Source organism: Belonocnema kinseyi, chromosome 5 (assembly GCF_010883055.1).
Source record: "Belonocnema kinseyi isolate 2016_QV_RU_SX_M_011 chromosome 5, B_treatae_v1, whole genome shotgun sequence".
Lineage (NCBI taxonomy): Eukaryota > Metazoa > Arthropoda > Insecta > Hymenoptera > Cynipidae > Belonocnema > Belonocnema kinseyi.
In genome coordinates, this window is record NC_046661.1 from 39,839,321 (window position 1) to 39,855,883 (window position 16,563).

The 16,563-nt window shown below is 35.3% G+C and overlaps 1 protein-coding gene across 1 annotated transcript in view; it reads right to left on the reverse strand.

Moving 5' to 3' along the window:
• Nucleotides 1–16,563, reverse strand: part of LOC117172455 (MAP kinase-activating death domain protein) — a 149,809-nt gene that overhangs the window by 43,925 nt on the left and 89,321 nt on the right. The window lies entirely within an intron of this gene.

The window sequence follows — 16,563 nt, forward strand, 5'->3', positions numbered from 1 at the left end:
CCTAATGACCAGACCACGAAATGTTACACTTTTCTGTAATTCTCATGTCGATCCTATGTGCTCTAAAATTCCCTAGACATATCAACAACTCAGCAAAGTGTAAGCAATGATATCAGAGTTTGGCGCTCGAAGCCTGTATTTCTGCGAGTTACAATACGTTAAAAAAATGTGCGTAAACTGTCACACAGGCATTTGATATTCATCACCAAAATGCAGTTCTTTACTGCTCTTCGACCGACCTAGACGCACAAGCCGTTGCTCTCTATACCTTTACAATAAAGCTGAATTTACACTTCTTTTAAACACAAAGTTTTTTTATTTAATTCGATTTGTACCGACCTTACAAATTAGTGACCCCGCCGTTATACAAAAGACGTATAAAAAATCAACTAGCCATAATGTTCAATGAAATAACCCCTAATCCGGTAACAACAACTACTATAACGACTACAACAGCTACTACGGCACCTACGCTTGAAGCATCGGTCACATGAGCAGGAATCCAGATTCCAGAAATTCATTGCGTTTCCATAAAAATTCCACCTTTCTGGGATGCTGATTCGCAAATGTGGCATACAAACATTGAAACTCAGTTCGCAATTGCTGATATTAAGTCGGATGATACCAAATATAATTGCCTAGTGAGTTGTTAAGACCCTAAGTATTAGACAAAGTGCGTGACATTTTAGTGAATCCTCCCACAGAAGAGAAGTGCGAAAAGTTAAAATCAGAAAGATCAAACTACGCGATGTCTCCTCGAGCACAAGGAAATCGGAGACGGGATGCCCATGCCATCGCAGTTTTTAAGGCACCTTCGAGCTTTAGCGGGTAGACTGATACTTGGTCACGTACTTCGTCCCTTGTGGTTTGCTCGCTTGGACTGCAATTGTCCAAGTTACTAAAGCAGTGAAACAAATTGCGGAAACCAGTGCTCGCGACCATTCTTGCAGCCGATCACAAGGTCGATCGAACCGTTCGTGCTCCCGGCAAAGCTCTGAAAGCTGTGACTGGCGTTACGGTGATGGACTATATTGGTATCACGCCCGTTACGGTAGCGATGCAAAGAAATGTACAACACCGTGCACTTATAATTCGAGAAACGAGGCGGGCCAGCACTAATGGAGGCAGCCAGTGACCTTGCCCAACTGAAATCTTGTCGCCTCTTTGTCGCTGATAAGACAACGAAAATGCAATTTTCTTTTGATACTGGTGCGGACCTTTGTGTTTTTCTGCGCTCACGAATTTTGGGTCGACGACCTAAATCATCTTACAATTTATACGCGACAAATAACTCTATTATCACGATATACGGGTATGAGACAATTAATCTCGATCTCGGTCTTCGACGTGATTTGACTTGGCGTTTCGTTGTTGCCGACGTTTCCAAGCCAATTATCGGTGTCGATATTCTCGTTCACTACCAGTTATTGTTCGACATTAATGATACACGTTTGGTGGACGGCCTCATCTGGCTCATCGTTAACTGTCGACTAGCGAGAGGTGAATCATTGCGAATACTTACAGTCTCTGGGGATTTTATTTTTCATAAACTTTTATTAGAATTCGCAGAGATCACTAAACCATCTGGTACGCCTCAAAGTATGGAACCAAAGCACACAACGTATCAATATATTCGGACAACACCAGGGCCATTAGTATCCAGCAGGATTTCGGCGTTTAGATCCTCAAAAATACAAGGTAGCAAAGAAGAAGTTCGAAACCATAGTACAAATGAAAATTGCTCGTCCATCACAAAGCAGCTGGTCGTCTTCTCTACACATAATTCCTAAAAAGGGCGATGAATGGCGACATTGTGGGGACAACCGAGGACTGAAGGCCGGAACCATTGAGGACAAGTATCCAGAACCACACATCGAAGATTTCTCACAATCCTTGCATGGTAAGAAGATTTTCTCGATGCTTGACCTTGTACGTGCCTATAATTAAATTCCCGTCGTGAAGGAGGACGTGCCGAAGACGGCCATCACAACACCTTTTCGACTCTTTGAATTCCCTTTCATGTCTTTTGTTCTTCGTATTGCAGCTCAGACCTGTCAACGGTTTATGGATAAGGTACTGCGAGGCCTAGATTTTGTAAACGCTTACATTGACGACATATTGGTGGCATCATCAACGGAAGAGGAACACTTTAAACATCTTCGTGTAGTTTTTAAACGTTTAAAGGCCAACGGTTTTCTTATGAACCCTGCGAAGTGCATTATCGGTGCAACTCAGATGAATTTTCTTGGATTCAGCATTTCAGGGGAGGGACTTATGCCCCTACCCGAAAAAGTTCAGGCGATTTAAATCGATCCGAAGCCGGAAACTGCAAAAGATTTACGACGTTTCATTGGAGCCTTTAATTTCTCCAGACGTGCTGTTTCAAATGCAGCCGAACTCCAGGCTCCTTAACACGATCTCCTCCAGGGGGACATTAAAGGTAAAGCTTTGATTAAATGGACCGATTCTGCATAGCAAGCTTTTGACGCATGCAAAGATGCCCTAGCTCAGGCATCAGACTTTGCCGTCGGAGCTGTTTTGGAACAACAGGTGGACAACGTTTGGCAGCCACTAGGTTTCTTCCCTAAAAAGTTGAGCACCGCTAAAAAGAAGTACGGTGACTAATTTCGGGAACTTCCCGCTATTTACAAAGCATTGAAACACTTAAGACACATGGTCGAGGGTCGAACATTTATTATTCTGACGAAACATAAACCCATCACGTATGCGTTTCGTCAGAACGTTGAAAAGTGCTCTCCACAGCAGCTCCGTTATTTAGACTTTATCGGACAATATTCAACTTATATTCGACACGTTAGCGGGAAAGATAACGTCATGGCTGATGCTCTATCCAGCGTCGATGAACTTTCGAGCGCAATCAACTTCGAGGTTCTTGCCCAAGTTCAAACCAACGCTGAAGAACTGCAGAAATTTCTCCAACCAGATTCTGCTTTGTATCTTAAAGAAATTCAAATTCCGTGGCTCACTATTATGATATCTCGCCCGGCATTTTGCCGGGCAACTTTTAACTCCTCACATCAGCCGTCTCATCTTGGAATAAATTCTATGGTCAAACTCGTAACTCAATGTTACGTATGGCCATGGGTAAAATCTGATCGCAGGAAATGGGCTTGTTATTGTCTATATTGTCAGCGATCAAAAATCTCAAGGTATGTATAATCGCGAGTAGGTATCTGTGTTTCTCCATCTTCCAGGTTCGAACACATTCACATTGATCTGGTTGGACCACTAACAATGTCACAAGGATTCAGGTATTGCTTAACCTGCGTCGATAGATTCTCACGCTGAGGAGGTATCTCGGAAAAAACGATTTGCTGCATTGATAACTTCACTGATATGCGCTCTATCTCATTAACCAAAAAATATTTTTTTAATGTTACATGACTCATTTCGAAGGTGATCAAAATTTCTAATAATCATATGTGAAGTGCTTAAGTGATAAGATACATCCTTTCGGAGATATTCCTGAAAATCGATTTTCGGTATTTATGGCCTACTGATATGCGCTCTTTCTCGGTAAACAATAAGAATTTTTTAAAGCCTCAGAGCTCGTTCGAAATATAAGCCAATTCTCTACAAATCATATGGCAACAACTTTTGTGATAAAATACAGCCCGGAGGAGATATTCTCAAAACCCTATTATTGATACTTTTGACTGAACAAAAAAGTGATTTTCTCGTGAACGGAATCTGTTCAGATTGTGTATCAACGTTTTTTAAGCACTCCTGGGTACCAGAAAAATTCTGCCACATTTATTTTTCTTAGGTGTTTCAAGCAGGCTTTTTCTTGCTTCCCGACCACCATGTGTAATAGTTTAAGTTTTAACTACAAAGAATAATTTTCTACTAAAAGACGTCATGGTAATGTAGATAACTTTTTCGAGAGGCCCATAGCGTAACGAATTGGAAAGAATGTGTAGTTTATTTTTTCTAGAAATCTTCTTTTTTTACTTATCTTCATTTTTTCCTTTATTACTTTATTTGAAGTCGCAATGTTCCTATGCATTAATCTTATATATGGTAAGAGGGGGGGGGGCAGCGCCAAATAGTGGGGCAAAGGTGATTTTTCTTATATCATCGCTATTATTTAACAATTTTAGTTCTACTTTGCATTAAATAAATTTATTTTATCATAGAGATAGTGTTACTTACAAAAATTTTAAAAATTGACGTTGTAAAAGAAAAATTCTACAGAAAACAGTTTTCACGACGAAAAAATGTAAGATTCGCTGACAGAAATATAAATTTTTTAACTTTAATGACGAAATTTACAGTATAAAAATTTGATATTTTGACAGATAAGAGGATACCACACAATGTGATTATAATAACACAGGACCGCAAACCGCCTAAGCCTGCAACATAAAAGGGACTAGGTGCACCTTATGTTTTTGAGGTCGGTGAATTCAAATCCGGTTTGCGTTTGACGCCATCCGGTCAGTGTCAAGGTCAATTGAAGGTCAAAGGTAGAAAATGCATCGCCAACCAACTAAATTAGGGTACTTTCAGTTTTAAGTGGTGGCTGAATTCGAGTCCGGTATCCTTTTGACGCCATCAGGTCAGTATCAAGGGCACTTCAAGGTCAAACCTACAAAATTCATCGCTTACCAACAAATTCAGGGTACCATCAGGTTTAAGTGGTCGCTGAATTGGAATCTGTGATCGAGATAGACCTTTTAGAAAATTTTTTTCTTTGATAGGAGACTTAGTATATTGTAATAATGTGTAGCGATTAGTTACAAAAATTTAAAAGCATACCTTATAATTCTAACGAGTGGCGACTTTTGATAGATTCGTCTAGAAGAAGTTTAAAAGGAGTTTTGTTGTATAATGGTAATAAATATGCACCTCTGCCAGTTGCACACTCTGTTATACTCGGCGAAAAATACGATTCTCTTCAGGTTCTTCTCAATAAATAAAATTACAATTGCCACAAATGGCAGTTCTGTGGAGATTTAAAAGTCATAACAATAATGCTGGGATTACAGAGTGGATTTACAAAATACCAGTGTTTTATATGTGAATGGAATAGCCGAGCTCGTGAGCAGCATTATGTAAAAAAAATGGACTCTTCGAGAAAATATTAATCCAGGATCATTTAATGTTATAAATAAACATTTAGCAGATCGAATAAAAATGCTGTTGCCACCATGGCATATAAAGCTCGGCTTAGTGCAACAATTTGTTAAGGCTATTAGAAAAACAGAAAGTAATGCTTATAAGTATGTTTTTGAGAAGTTTCCTAAACTTTTCGATGCTAAAATAAAAGAAGGAGTATTTGGCGATCCATAAATTAGAACTCTGCTAAATGATCACGAATTCGAGCGAAGAATGACTAGTGATGAAAAAGAAGCATGGCAAAGTTTTACGCAAGCCTGCTCCAGCTTTTTAGGAAATGATAAACGCCTTAGCTACAAAGAAATAATGTCTAAAATGATTGAAAATTTTGAAAAGTAGAGTGTTTGATGAATTTAAAGGATACGTGTATGGGATACTCATATGATGGCTGATTATTGCTGTTGCCTAAAAAGGGAAGAAGACCGTTGAAGACGGTTCATAAAGGAACGAGTATTCGAAGATCATTTGAGTAAAAAAAGACGCGTTCTGCAGAAGAATGTCGTTTTAAACAAGCATAACATTTTTATTCATATGTAGCATCATACTTTAAAGATCAAATAAACCTGACGTTAGCGCCCCCGTTTTTGTAACGGGTAAGTTCTAAAAGAATTGGTACATCCACGTGGTTCAAAATGGGTAACGCTGAAACCACTTCAACTGAATTTAAAGCGTTTATCACGCTATATTAAGAGAGTTCAAATTTAATTTATTCAAAAAGTACCTGATACTATACCATTCTTGAATGTCAACAAGGTTACAAATTCTAAACGGCACAGAACCGACATAAAAATTCGTCCGGTTTTACCAAATTTGACCATTAAAATCTCTTAACCTTCATTTCAAGATGTCCACTTAAACCTAAAAGTACCCTGATTTAGTTGGTTAACGATGAATTTGGTGGGTTTGACCTTAAACTGACGTTAATACTGACCTGATAGCGTCAATCGGATATCGGTTTCGAATTCAGCGACCATTTAAACCTAAAGGTATCCTGATTCAAGTGGTTAGCGATGAGTTTGGTAGGTTTCACCTATAGCGTCAAACGGACACCGGTTATGAATTCAGCGACCACTTAAATCTAAGGGTATCTTTATTCAGTTGGTTAGCGATGAATTTTGTAGGTTTAACCTTGTATTGACCTTAATACTGACCTGACGTCATCAAACGGACACCAGATTCGAATTCAGCGAACACTTTAACCTAAAGTTCCCTAATTTAGTTTGTTAGCGATGAATTTTGTAGGTTTGACCTTGATACTGACCTGCTGGTGTCAAATGGACACCGGATTCAAATTCAGCGACCACTTAAACCTGAAGGTACCCTAATTTAGTTGGTTAGTGATAACTTTTGTAGGTTTGGACTTGAATTGACCTTGATACTGACCGGATGGCGTCAAACACAAACCGGATTTGGATTCATCGAGTTCAAAAACATAACGTACACGTAGTCCCTATTATGCTGAAGGCTTACAAGTGCTTAGGTGATACACGTGTCACAAGTTTCGTCGATAATTGATCGTTAATGTAGAACAGCCACTTATCTTGTGTGCTACATGGAAGAAACTATTGATTAATGAATATTATTATTCTCAATCCGGGCGGTATGCAAGTTTTATGTATTGGTACGGTAGAAACATTGCGTGAAGTCCGTTTTTAGTAGAATGCCAACTAATAAGAGGTTATATTACAGCTATCTCTATTTTTGTTGAAAATAACTTATTCTACTTACTGGATCTGATTAAAGTTGATTTTTCCAGTACATAAAATATCACAGAAACAAACCATCACATTTTCATATCCTTAGATGTTTTGATTTTCATAAAAAGCTGCGGTCGGTTTGTTAAAAGTAGTTTAGATTAGTCCGGCAACTATGCCCCTTATTTTTTTGTTCAATTTGGAATTAAATACATAATTTGGCTAGGATTTCAATTTAAGAATTAGGTATCAATTTGGTATGCTGATAAATATAAATAAAATATTTTTTAAATAATAATAAAATGTAAATTTAAATGTTGATTTGACTCGATTCGAGTAAAAGTTATTTTTAACGCTCGGCAGTTGGCTACATTTTGCTAAAATTAAACTCTAATACTCTAAGAGCAAGTATAAATGAGTATTGATTCAAATTTTACATGATATTCTCTGTCTAACGAAATTTTGCTTAACGCAACACAACTTAAGTTAAGTTAAGTTGTGTTGCGTATTGTGTTACGTGAAGTTAGGTTAGGTTAGGTCAGGTATTTTTAGGTTAGGATAGGTTTGACCTCTTTGCAGGTTAAGCCCAAGCTGATTCAAACGGTACCGCGAACACAACGGGACAACACAATCAGTTTAATTGTGTTTCGTGAGGTTAGGTTAGGTTACGTTAGGCTAGGATAGATTTATTTCTAGGTTAGGCTCGAGTTGACCCATTCGATGTAGCACACATTTGCTACTGGGAAAATATGCTTCCAGAGCTTTACGTGTAGTTCAATAAATTTCTGTTAATTCAGGTTAGGTGAGGTCAGGTTCTGTTGGGTAAAGTTATGTTAAATAAGTTGATATCAGGCAAGAGTTGATCCTTCACAGTTGTCGACATGTTTTTGAAGTGAAAATTTGCATCACTGGCATTATTTTGAAACTTACTTGCCTCAGTGCATGATTTTTCATCATTTTTTGAGGTTATGGCTCAACCATGACGTGATGGGTGATTTTTAATACCGAATTTAAATTCAGCGCCCCAAAATCTATAGGAATACGTGTGTCTTGTTACCAGATCCGCACACTTTTTTTTGTGTGGCTGTGTAATTATATGTTTTTAAAAAAATGTCATACTCAAAGCAATTACGAACTGTCATATTTCAATAAGTAAATACGATTATTTTGTACATTTTTTGTGAATAAACAATTGTTTAAATAATTTACACGTAGTCAAACAATTAAACACTGCTTAAAAAGCCATGGGAAATATTCAAATTTTCCATGGGCAATTATTTGTATCAAAGCGACGACAGGAATTGCTAAAAATTAACAATAACAAGTAAAAATTTATTTATTTCGTAGACACTCCTCGTCAATATCCATAAAAGTTGGCACGTTTAAATCAAACAGTGGAGAATGAGTAGAATTCTTCGAAAATCAAAAATTTCCCCATGTTAATCAAATGGTATTTTAAAGTGCCCGGTGGTACATGTTAGTATTTGAATTTCGGAAAAAATTACCGATTTATGTCCTCCAGAAATAGAAACTTTAGCGAGGGCAGGGGGGGAGAAAAAAATGGTGTGTGTGTGTAAACATACATACACGATTAATATATTTAACTGCTATAAAAAAAAATAAAATTGATGCTTGACGTCTTCCAATTTTTATTTAAGAATATTTTGTTTTTATCTTCTCCTAAAAGTATCAGTTAAGTGTATTTAAATGTGGCAAATAAAGTAGATCTGACTTTTTTCACTAATTTATTAATACAATTTTTTGTTTGTTATTTATTACATTACTGATTTTTTGCCTTAACGCGGAGCATTTGTACAACTTTAAACTGTAAATGTTAAAAATTAAACATCTTCAAAATTTTGAAAATTTTAAATTACAAATTTTGTTTCCTTTACGTTTCAAAGTTTAAAACTTTTGTTGCTAATACATTTCTTTTCGTAAGTCGCCAATTGATAATGAACGCACGTAGGAATACAGCAATTTCATAGCGAAGATTGTGTGAAGAAACCAAAAAAAGTATATTATACTTATTTATTGGATTGTTGCTACTTGTTTGATACGTAGATTCCAAAAATACTGACCCCTCCTGAGTAACTTGGGAAGGCAGTCGAGCTTCCACGTTGCAGCTCTTGCCCCTCGCCGAGGTATATCCCCATGTACTGTACACAGCGCATCAGTTTCAAGCGAGAAAAAATATTCTCCACTTTCCATTACAGAAAACAACAACAAAAAGAACATTTTCTGGAAAAAGCGAACTGAACCAACTGGTATAATTGCCTTTAGATTATGTGTTTGAAATATGGCATTTAACTACTCAAGCGTTTAGATTTAATTTGCCCCTAGCGAATTTAACAGCCGTTTGAAGCGCCTAAATGAGGTTTCACTCTTGAAAACTCTCAAAAAATTCAATCAACAACACATTTTTTTATGTCAATCAACTAATTTACATACCAAATTCGCTTTCTACCAATTTCGAAAGTGGCGCATCTTAGTTATAAATTTGTTCATTTTGAAAGTAGCGCATATGAGCGCATTCAAAGCCCCATTGAAAAATCACTTCATTAATGCGGATTGCAAACTTTTTATTTGATTTATCATCACTTCGTAGAATTACGTTACCTATATATCTTGAGAAATTTTCAAGATTTTCAAAAAAATTTATGGCGCATATGAGCGCATTGGAAAATCTATAGGAAACTCTCTTCATCAATGTGGATTGCAAACTTTTTATTTTGTTGATCAACATTTCGTCAAATTTTGTTACCTCCATATCTTAGCCAATTTTCAAAATTGTCAAAAAAAATTTATAGCGCATATGATCGCATTTCAAGACGAATGAGTCAATGTCCTCAACTTTATATTGTACATCACTGTTGAGGATTCAACACCTGCGTTACACTAGCCCTCCTCCAAAATATAATATCTTTGTTAATTAGCTAGTGCAAAATTTGTTAGTGGTAGCACATTTAAACGCATTTGGAGCGCAATTAAGTGGGCTAAGAAAACCCGAAAATTAATAGTGGGGGTGGGGGGGGGGGCTGGTGTAACTGACCTTTAATCATAGACACTTTAATCACAGATGTTTCGCTATAAATTACGTTATTGTAAGCATCTATGTAAATCACACATTCATATAACAGAGGCGAATAATGCAAAATGTCAACATATGAGGCTGCCATTTTAATACGCGTGCGACATAAACGCCATACTCGGGAACGGGAAGTAATGTTACCATTATTATAGGAAAAAGTGTGCTCATTTTCGGTTACAATACTTTGGTCTGCAAGTGTCTATTATATGCACTATGGACATTAAATGAAATGTAAAATAATTGACCAAAACAAACAAAAGAATGCATATTGTTAAACAATTAACTCTCTTGTGCATGAGTTGAATTCCGTAGGCATCAAAACAGTATATATAATAGTTTATGATTCAAATTTAAAGTCACTTCGTTAAAATGAAAAAAATGTACGGGGAGTTTATTTTGGAAAAAGGATTCAATTCTGACCGTTAAAATGTGCTTTAATATTTTTTACAAAGTTGAAATCACACAAAACAATTTACTACCCGAAGATTGTGCTCTTCATTAAGCTCTAAATGCTGATATTTTTATCGCATTGTTTTTTTAAATTTGAGTTTTAGATAACTGTTCGCATCATATTATACTGAATGGGAAGCAAAGAATACAAAACCAAGCGTCCCGTCGGTTATTGCATCCGTTGCCTCAATTTATAAATGGCTATAAATTCTAGAGAAATACAAATTTAAACCGTAATCAATTGCAAATTCTTAGAACATTTGAAAATACTCTCAAATATTGCAATCCCTTCAAAATATTTTGACATACCTTGAGCTTGTTTAAAAAGATTTTTAAAGTACTTTGGAATTTTTAGAAATAGCACTGCTAAAGTCTTCAAAATTCTTTGAAATTCCTTAACATTATGAAAATAAGTTAAAAATTCCTTGACATCTTTCAAAACATCCTCAGATATGTAAAATCTTTTGTAATATCTTGAAATTGTTTAAAGCTCATGAAAATTCTTTGAAATTTTAAAAATACCCTGAAATATTTTAAATCCTTTAAAATCTCATTCTGAATTATTGAAATGAATTCAAATTCCTTGGAATCTTTTAAAATTTTCGCAAATTTTTCAAATCCTTTAAAATCTTTTGAAATACCTAGAACTTTTTTTTAAAGATTTATAAAGTACTTTGGATTTTTTTTTAAATAAACCTCCTAAAATGTTCCAAAATTTTCTAAATTTCAATCGAAAACTATTAAAAAAGTTCAAGAAATTGCAAAAGATTTTGAGGGATTTTAAAAATTTGAGAGAATTTTAAAAACTTTCCAAGGATTTTACAATTGATTACAGATATTCAATATGAGATTTTAGAGGATTTTAAATATTTTAGGGTATCTTTAAAATTTCTAGATATTTCCAAGATCTTTAAAAAATTCCAATATATTTCAAAAGATTTTTAAGGATTTTGTATGTTCAAGGATATGTTAAAAGGTGCCCAGGAATTTTAAATTGAGTACAGTAATTTAATATGAGATTTTAAACAATTTGATGTATTTTAGGATATTTTAATAGATTTAATGGAATTTTCAATTGATTTTAATAATTTAGCATAAGATTTTAAAGGATTTGAAGTATTTCAGGGTATTTTTTAAAATTTCAAGAGATTTCAGAAGATTTTTAAGGATTTTAAATATTTGCGCATGTTTTAAAAGATGTCAAGGGATCTTCAATTTGTTTTTATAATTTAAAGGAATTTCAAAGAATTAAAACAAATTTCAGAAGGATTATTTAAAAAAATTCTAAAGTACTTTAGAAATCATTAAAAAAAAGTTGTAGGTATTTCAAAAGATTTGGAAGAATTTAAAAAATTTGAGAGAATTTTAATAGATTCCAAGGAATTTAAATTCATTTCAATAATTTAGTATAAGATTTTGAAGGATTTAAAATACTTCAGGGTATTTCTATAATTTCAAAGAATTTTTAAGAGCTCTAAAAAATTTCAAGAGATTTCAAAAGATTTTAAATATTTGAGGATGTTTTAAAAGATGTCAAGGAGTTTTTAATTCATTTTTATAATTTAAAAGAATTTCAAAGAATATTAACTCGCTAGTTTGAGCGCGCCCACGGCGTGCGACTGTTCATTCTCGCGCTTCGCGCTCGATAATATATTTATCTCGCGCTTCCGCTCGGTCTTTGCATTACCCTCCACATTTGTGCACAGACCACAATGCGAAATTTTCTACATTGTATGTAGTTCTCAAAGCACCTACGGCCTTAATATTACATTCCCATTGCCATAATCGCGCTTCGCGCTTTACTGTTCGATTATACAGGCTCTAATTTTTAAAAATGTTGGCTTATTGAAAAATTCGGCTAAAATAGTTTTAAAATATATTTGGTATCTAGTGAAAATTTTTGGATCTATGAAAAAAAATTTTTTTTCTTCTATTTTTTGAAGGTTTTCAAATTTTTGAAAAGTATATAACTTTTCTAATTTTCATCAAAATTAAACATTTTATTTAGATAATTTGCAAGTCTTTTACCCATCTATAAAAAACTTTGACAAAAATTTATAAAATTTCAACAACAAAAATTTCAAAATTTTGAAGATGCACTCAATTTTTTAATTTTGATTCGAAATATCTGATTAACGAACTTAGCCTTTATTTTAGGGACTTTCAGAAGTGTATCAAATGCGGACTCGATTGGACAAATTCTTCGAAAGTTAGCGTGGCTACAACATTCAGGTAACCATACATACATACATCATACATACATCATACATACACACATTCATACATACACATACATACATTCATACATGCATACATACAGACATGCAAACATACATAAATATATACATACCTGCATACATGCATACATACAGACATGCAAACATACTTATAGACAGGCAGATACCGACAAAATTGTATGATTTTCGGACTCTGTGCGCGCTGAAATGTAAAGTTCCGTTAAAAACAAGAGATCGAAATTTGCACGATTACATTACACTAACTTTTTCAATTTTCATGAAAACTAAACATTTTATTTGGATTAATTGCAAGTCTTTGACCTATCTATGAGAAACTTTGACAAAAATTTTTATAACCCAGTGGGCACCGGGACGTCCTAAAGACGTCCTTAGAACGTACCTCTATCTCATATGATTTGACTTCTCTAAGACATCCTCTGGATCTTTTCATGTCTTTAAGAGATCTTCAGGACGTCCTTAAGACATCCGCTGAAAGACGTACTTGTGTGCCCACAGAGAAGTTGAAAAAAAATTGAAAATTTTTGAAATGCTATAATTTTTTTAATTTTGGGTTAATCGAAAAATTCCGGTAGAATAGTTTTGAAATATATTTGGTATCTGGCGAAAATTTGGAATGAAATTTTTGGATCTTCAAAGAATATAACTTTTTCTGTGTTTTGAAAATTTTCAAAATTTTAAAAGTATATAACTTTTCCAATTTTCATCCAAATAAATTATTTTATTTGGATAATTTGCCAGTTTTTTGCCCATCTATAAGAAACTTTGACTACAATTTATAAAATTTCAAAAAACAAAAAAAAAATTTCAAAATATTGAAGACTCTCAATTTTTTAATTTTGGTTAGAAATATCTGATTAGCGAACTTAGCCTTTGTGTGAGGGACCTTCAGAAGTATATCAAATGCGGACTCGATTGGGCAAATCCTTAAAAAGTTACCGTGGCTACAACATTCAGGTAATCATACATACAGACATACTGACAGACATACAGACACCGATGTAATTTTATGGTTTTCGGATTCTGTGAGTGCCGAAACGTAAAGATCCGTTAAAAACCAGATATTGAAAATTTGGACGATTACATTACATTCTCAGGAATGAGAATGTAAAAATTAAAAAGTAATTGAGAAATCTTCAAAAGATGTCAAGGTGTTTCAAAAGATTTTGAAATATTTTACAGTATTCTAAAAGGTTTGAAGGTGCTCAAAAGCGCTTTCAAAGAATTTTAACAATTTTCTCATCTTTTCTGTTTGAAAGTGGAACTACTTTGTTAGAAATTTAGTTTTTTGTTGGTTGATGATTTATCAATTTCGTTGAAAAATGTGTTTTCTGAAAATTTAACTATTTCGTAGAAAATGCTTGTTGTTTTCGGTTAAAAATTAATTTTTTTAACCACAAATTTAACTATTCTATGTTTCGTTTAAAAGTGGTCATTCTAGTTGAATTTTTTTGTATTATATTGAATACGTGTATGTATGTATGTATGTATTTAATCTCTTCCTTTTACGGGTTTGAGGGCCTCCGCTCCCTGTACATATATTTACAATTCCATCCTCAGTCTAACTTAACTACTACTTATATTCTACTCTTTCGCATTACGTAGGATAAACAATAGTAACAGTAGTGACATTAGTTCCTAAAATGAGCGAGCTTCCAGAGCTTCCGTTTCCTCTTACCATAAAAAATGCATTTTCCACGATATTGAAAACAATTTTCGTTTTTAATGTCCTTTTTCAGGATCACCCGTTTGGCTCCCTGTCCACTACCATCCAAGATCCATCTTACACACTCATCCACACTTAACTGTCCCTCTTCCTCTCCTGTACATCTCTCTAATAAATGTGCCCATGACTTCATTTCGTATCCACATACTCTGCATAAATTCTTCTCTTCATCCATCCAATATCTGCATGCTCTCACTCCTTCTCCCATTCTGAACCGTTCAACCCTACCTGGAATCTATAATCTTTGCCCATCTCTCTTCTTCTTGTTTAACCAAAAGCTCTAACTCTATGTCCTGCCACTCCATAGCCCCTTCTCGAATATTACACACCCTTCTCATTTTTCTCCTTTCTTCCTCCCATTTTGAATTTCTCACATTACCTCTCTCTTCATTGTTCCAAATTTCGCCGAAAGACGCTTGTGCAAGTCTACTTCCCTCTCCCCTTTTTAGATTCTCTTCAAACCTCCAGACTCTCTCAATTTGTCTAGTAACCATATTTTCTCTTCCTAACTCTTCTTTTAACATATATCCTGGGCAACTCTAGCTAACCCCCATTAGGACCTCAGAAATTGCTCATGCATGCTCTCTACTTTCCTATGTTCCTTCCATCCCCAGATCTCCACACCATAACACAACACCGCCGACACCAACGCATCAAACAATCAGACCCTCATTCTTCAATCGTTCTTGAACCTTTTCTTTCCTATAGCCCATACTTGGCCCATTACTTTACTTGCACATTCAATTATTTTCCTCACCTGCAGCTCGTTTCCCCCTTCTACCTCAAACCAAAAACCTAGGTAACAGAACTCTTCCACAATTTCCACTTTTTGTCTGTTCATCTTCCAATCGTAATTTATTTTGCTCTTTCTATTTCTGAAACACATCATCTTTGTCTTATCTATGTTCACCGTCAGCACTTTTGTTCACACATACTCTTCGAAGATTCTCATCATTAGGTTCATCCCCTTCTCATCATCTGCTAATGGAACTACATCGTCTGCGTATGCTAGTGAGTATAGTTTGCTATTACCCAAAACCGTTCCTCCTTTCCCTCTCTCCTTTAGCTTCTCCTCTAAGTCCGTCAGTAGGATACTAAATAGTAACGGACTCAACGGGCACCCTTGCCTTAGACCACGGTCTGTCCAGAAAACCTGCCCTTTTTTCTTTCCTATTTTCACCCTAATCCTGGTTTCAGTAAAAATTTCCTTTATCCTCTCCACCAACTTTTCCTATACACCCCTCTCCTTCATTGCCTGCCATATCACTTTTCTGTTCACTGAGTCAAACGCTGCTTTGAAATCTACGAACAAAGCGACTAGTTTCCCTTTCTTTCTCCCCAAATTTCTATTGACTAAATAGTTAAGTACGTAGATGTTGTCTATAGTTCCCCTCCCTTTTTTAAATCCCATCTAATTATGTGGGATAGTTTTTTTTTGTTCTACCTGACTCTCCAATCTTTTTCTTAAGATTTCTGCTTATATTTTATAGCCGACTGACATGAGAGTGATCCCTCTGTATTCCTCTACCTTCTTTCCTTCCCCTTTCTTGACAAGTGGTACCACTAGTCCCGTCCTCAACTCTTCCGCCCAACCTTGCCCTTTCCATACCTTGTTGCAGATCTTCCACATCCCATCCCTAATCCCTTCTCCTTCAAGCTTCATTGCTTCGTTCTCCATCCCATCTTCTCCCGTCGCCTTGTTTCTTTTTAATCTATTTATTGCCTCATCCACTTCTTCTCTTTTTATCTCATTCCCTTCCTCCATTTCTCCTTGGACTATCCTACGCTTTTCCCCTTTGATCTTATTTTGCTCTCCCCTTAATAGACCCTTAAAATAATCCGTCCATTCCTCCATTTCTATTTCTTCGTTAACGCCCTACCTTTCCCCTCTATCCCTATTTATCACATCCCGCACCCTACCTTCTTTGATCGGGTTTTCTACTTCTGCTTTATATTTTTCCTTTCCTCTTTGTCTTTTTATTTCCAGCATCTTCTCATATTCTTTTTTCCTCCTGATATACTGCTACTTCTCCATTTCCCCTCTTCTCCATTTGCTCACACACTCTTTTATTCTCTCTTTTCCCCTACTCTTTCTTTGTTAGTACCCAGCTCATCCTTTACCTTTTCAATGGACCCCTTCAACCTTTCAATTAACGAGTCTATTCCCTCTTTTTTTCATACCTAACCTTCTCCTTTTCCATCTTTTGT